The sequence below is a fragment of the Plecotus auritus genome (genome assembly GCF_963455305.1).
Source record: "Plecotus auritus genome assembly, chromosome: X".
NCBI classification, from domain to species: Eukaryota; Metazoa; Chordata; class Mammalia; order Chiroptera; family Vespertilionidae; genus Plecotus; species Plecotus auritus.
The window spans coordinates 138397139-138403103 of NC_137784.1; positions in this window are offsets into that span (position 1 = coordinate 138397139).

Here is a 5965-nt window from a genome sequence, read left to right on the forward strand (position 1 = left end):
GACCCAGGGAGGGCAGCTCAGGGCTGGCGTCAGGATGGGAATCAGAGGAGAAGTATTAACCATTGTTGGAGGATCAGGGGAGAGTTTGTTCTAGGAAGAGTCAGTCCCTGATTCCTGTATGCACTGCTGGGATTGTGGGGCTGTACTGCGGAACGATACCCTGGCAGCAGAGTTCTTGGTTAGCATGGGGTATCACCCCTCCACCTGGCCCGTTCCTTCAGGGAGGAGGGGTGCTGAGGCCTCCAAGGGTTAGCAGTATGAATTGGTTGTCAGGAATCAGGAGCCCTTAAGGAGGATAGTATGCCTGGTTCCAATACAGCAGAGGTCCCCAGAGCTGCCCTGGTGCCTCCCCTTCCTAAGCTAACTCTTGCTTCAATTCCTTGAAGCACCATAGCATCTTTCCAATAAATCCTGCCCTTTGTGGCCTGCAACCAAAGGAACTGCAACTAGCTCAGCCACTAAAAGGATTCCTGCTCCTGCTCTTGCTGCTAAAAATGACAAAGGTCATGGAGGGGTGGAGACCAGGAGGTACTCTCATCCCACCTCCACAGAAAAACAGACATCAAAGAGAACTAGATCTCTGTGTACCTGGGACTGTCCACTAATGAAAACACCATGGCAACCCAACTGCCTTACTGATCAACTTCCTGCAGAAGCCCTCTGGTCCAGCATGTTCTAGAAGGGGAGGGGGGTGGGGGCTCTACCATCATTCACTCAACAAGTGTCTATTCAGCTCTAATCCAGAGCCAGGTGTTAGGAGCTGTGGACACAGCACTGAAGGATACAAACTTGCCCAGGGCCAGAATCAGGGCTGGGAAGTATCTAGGTCACCAGCAGAGAAGGGGCACCAAAAACAAAAGAATCAAGAAAGAATATCAGAAACAGTTTGATATTCTTTTTAAACAGTTTTCCTCCTTGGAAAAGTTAGAATTTTGTTGCGCTTCTTTACATTCCTTTCCTGATTGCATGTTGCTTTTACTCTGAATCACATGTAGGGGTGTCAGCATAATCTTTTTTTCCCTTTCTCACTTCCTTTTTATTTTAACTACTGGAGGCCTGGTACACAGATTTGTGCATCGGTGGGGTCCCTCAGCCTGGCCTGCACCCTCTCGCAATCCAGGACCCCTCGGGGGATGTCAGAGGCCCGGTGCACAGATTCGGCCTGATATCCACAGGCCAGTCCAAGGGACCCCACCGGTGCATGAATCCATGCACTGGGCCTCTAATATGCATAAAAGATCTTTGGTTAATCTCTTCCGGCCCTCACCCGTCCCCTCTTCCCTCTGAGATTCATCAGTCAGTTCCATGTTTCCATACCTGTGCATTGATCATCTGCCCCCTGGTGGTCAGTGCATGTCATAGCTACCAGTTGAACCGTGGAACAGTAGCTGGTCGCTTAGGCTTTTATATATATATACTAGAGGCCCGGTGCACAAAATTCATGCGGGGGGGGGGGTGTCCCTCAGCCCAGCCTGCACCCTCTCCAATCTGGGACCCCTCAAGGGATATCCGACTGCCCATTTAGGCCCGATCCCAGGATCGGGCCTAAATGGGCAGTCGGACATCCCTCTCACAATCCAGGACTGCTGGCTCCCAACTGCTCGCCTGCCTGCCCTCCTGATTGCCCCTAACCACTTCTGCCTGCCAGCCTGATCACCCCCTAACCACTCCCCTGCCAGCCTGATTGATGCCTAACTGCTCCCCTGCCAGCCTTTTTGCCCCTAACTGCCCTCCCCTGCAGGCCTGGTCACCCCTAACTGCCCTCCCCTGCAGGCTTGATTGCCCCAAACTGCTCTCCCTTGCAGGCCTGGTCCCTCCCAACTGCCTTCCCCTGCTGGCCTGATCGCCCACAACTGCCCTCCCTTGCAGGCCTGTCCCTCCCAACTGCCCTCCCCTGCTGGCCATCTTGTGGCAGCCCTCTTGTGTCCACATGGGGGCAGCCATCTTTGACCACATGGGGCCAGCCATCTTGTGTGTTGGAGTGATGGCCAATTTGCATATTACTCTTTTATTAGATAGGATAGAGGCCTGGTGCATGGGTGGGGGCCAGCTGGTTTGCCCTGAAGGGTGTCCCGTATCAGGGTGGGGGTTCCCTTGGGGCATGGGGCGGCCTGGGCAAGGGGCTTGTGGTGGTTTGCAGGCCAGCCACGCCCCCCAGCAACCCAAGCGGAGGCCCTGGTATCTGGGATTTATTTATCTTCTATAATTGAAACTTTGTAGCCTTGAGTGGAGGCCAAGGCAGGCCAGGGCTGCAAAAGTTTGGCTTCCTCCATCGCCAGGGGCAACTCAAGCCTCCTGCTCTCTCCAGCTCTGTGGCTGCCGCCATTTTGGTTGAGATTTATTTATCTTCTATAATTGAAACTTTGTAGCCTTGAGTGGAGGCTTGGGCTGGCCAGGGTGTGCAGGAAGCTTGACTTCCTCCATTGCCGGGGAAACCCAAGCCTCCTGCTCACTCCATGGCCACAGCCATCTTGGTTGGGTTAATTTGAATACTTGCACCTGATTGGCTGGTAGGCGTGGCTTGTGGGTATAGCCAAGTGATGGTTAATTTGCATATTACTCTTTTATTAGATAGGACTGGTGCCCCAGTGCATGAAATTCATGCACGGGGGGGTGTCCTTCAGCCCAGCCTGCACCCTCTCCAATCTGGGACCCCTTGGGGGATGTCCGACTTTCGGGACCGCTGGCTCCTAACAGCTCACCTGCCTGCCAGCCTGCTCGTCCCCAACTGCCCCCCTGCCGGCCTGCTTGCCCCCACCTGCCCCCCCTGCCAGCCCGATCACCCCCAACTGCCCTCCCCTCCTGGCCTGATCACCCCTAACCACCTCTGCCTTGGCCCCGCCACCATGGCTTTGTCCAGAAGGACGTCCGGAAGGTCTCCCGGTCTAATTATCATGTTACCCTTTTATTAGTATAGATAGATGGGTCTTGATTTGAAGACAATAAGTTTGATAGTTTCTAAAAGGGCACAATATAATATAATCAGGGAGACAAATATATATGGTATGTAATTGACTGGACAATTCTGTAAGTTTCTGTACAATTTGTTAATGAACTGGATCTTAAAGATATGTGAGCCCAGCCAGTGTGGCTCAGTGGTTGAGCATCAACCTATGAACCAGGAAGTCATGGTTTGATTCCCAGTCAGGACACATGCCCGGGTTGTGGGCTCAATCCCCAGGAGGGGTTGCAGGAGATCAATGATTCTCTCTCATCATTGATGTTTCTATCTCTCTCTCCTTCTCCTTTCCTCTCTGAAATCAATAAAAAAATAAAAAAATAAAAAATAAAGATATGAGTCATGAATATAATTTCAGGAATAATGGTTATTTAAACAATTGGTTGCTTTTTTATCTTTTATATGTATACTTTTTCATTTTGAGGAAGTAGATCTACTAATCCTGGAGCATTAGCTAACAATTTTTTTTGATGCCTAGTGCTTAAATGGGTCTGGATTCAGTCCTAGGCAAATGTCACCATCTCTATCTCACAAAGACTCAACCCAAGGCTAGCAGAAGGGGCTGCTCTAAGGTGAGGCCCCTCCTCATTACAGTCACAGCGCCTGGGATTGAATACAACTCTGACCACAAGGTGGAAAAAGAGTATATTACACTCCCTTGAATGTTTATTTTGTATATTTACATAAAACTACTGGCTTATATAAAAATACTCTCTAAATATTTTTCAGCTCGGCCAGTGTGTTCAGTGATTGAGGGTCAACCCATGAACCAAGAGTTTACCAGTTCAATCCCCTGTCAGGGCTTGATCCCCAGTAGGGGGCGTGCAGGAGACAGCTGATCAATGATTCTCATCATTGATGTTTCTATCTCTCTTCCTCTTTCTAAAATTAATAAAAACATATTTAAATTATTTATAAAAATATATTTTTAACATTGTGCTCTACACATGTGACACCTAAAATTTAGCATCAAAAATGTCAGTTAACTGGAAATAATGTGATTTCTGAAAAATATTGACATTCACAAACAAAACTGTTACATCACAATTTCACATGAAACCAATGAAACCTAAATATCTTAATGATTTGAGAGCCATCATCATCTGTTTTAAAAATTCATAGTTAAGCTCTTCTTTGATAGTTGGAAGTTGTACGTTTTTCCTTTTCTTCCTGAGTTCTTAATTCCATTCTATTCTAACAGAATTTTGTCCCAATAATATATATATTTCACTTGAAATTATTTTATTGATTTTCCTATTTCCCTGCAGCAATATATATATAAAAATTATATATATATATATATATATATATATATATAATTTTTTTTTTTGCTATTTAAATTCTTTTTAATGTTCCTGTGATCCTAAAGCTCTAAGTAAGTGCTGTTTAAAAATTTACTCTTGCTTGCTTGCCCTGGTCAGTGTGGCTCAGTTGGTTGGAGTTTCATCCTGTACACCAAAAGGTAGTGGGTTCAGTTCCCAGTCAGGGCATGTGCGGGGGTGGGGAGGGGCAACTGATTGATGTTTCTCTTTCCCCCTTCCTCTCTCTAAAATAAATAAATAAAAATTTATTTTTGCTTGTGTTATCATGACAATTAGTATTAGAATATAATAGATCAAAATATTGTAAATACATTACAAAATTTTAAAGGTAATTGTTAAACATCAAAGCAAAAGAATTATTAGAGATAGATAAGTTTTTGTTTTAATTTAGCGGGTGTATACATGGATAAATATTGCCTATTGCTAGAATTAGACAAGATTCAGCATCAATACTCTTCCTATTTTTTGCCTTGTTAAATGTTAGCACACATAAACCTGATTTATATAAATAAGTCGATGGGAATGGACATTTTGTTTTAGCAATGTCACTCAAGTCTTTGAATTCCTTTGCAGATATATGGGGGAAATATTATAATGTGGTATATCTTTTTTTTAATATATTTTATTGATATTTTACAGAGAGGAAGGGAGAGGGATAGAGAGTCAGAAACATCGATGAGAGAGAAACATCGATCAGCTGCCTCCTGCACACTCCCCACTGGGTATGTGCCTGCAACCAAGGTACATGCCCTTGACCAGAATCGAACCTGGGACCCTTGAGTCCGCAGGCCGACGCTCCATCCACTGAGCCAAACCGGTTAGGGCATAATGTGGTATATCTTCAAAAAAATTTTTTTTCATGATTTATCAGCTGACAGCAACATGGGGTTCTCCTTCCATTTTATTGGAAGCCATCTAAGTTGCAAAAGGGTTTGATCCCCCATTCATTTGTTAGAGCAATTTATTTCTTCATCATTGACAGCAGTGTTTGGAACTGTCTCTCTGACACCCTGAGGATTTTACACTGCAGGGCAGTGCACGCAGGAAACAGTGGAGATGAGTACAAGATATGCTTTTCTATTGAAAGTGCAAAAAGGACTGTTTTGAAAAGGGAGATGGAAAATAGAGAACCAGCTTGATTCCTCCACCACAATTGTGTTTTCTGGCAGATCAATTTTTTAGAAAATATAAAATACGAAATTTGAGGATGTAGACATTGATTCCCTTAAAACTCTAAGTGCTTTATGTACCTCGTGGAAAGTTTTCCTGTACCCCCTAGGTAATGCACACTCCACTTTTAAGATTGCTGGTTTATATTTATTATAAAAGTAATGTGTATATTATTTGTGGTTTTAAAAAAGGTATATAAGAGAGCACAATATGAAAAGTTAAAGCCCCTCTCTTCCCTGCTAATCACACCCAGTTCTATTCCCCTAAATTTTAGGGCCTAAAATAACCACTTGTTAATAGTTCCTCACGAATCCTTTGAGAAATTTTCTAGCAAATAGAAACATGTTTTTACCTGTATCCTTTTATGAAATAGAAATGAGACTGTAGTAAACAGATTGATCTACGATTTAGCAGTTATATATTGGATACCAGGCAGTGCTCTCTAAGTTGACCTACACATCCAGTACAATGCCAATAAAAATTCCAATGACTTTTTTGGGTGGCAAGGAATTTT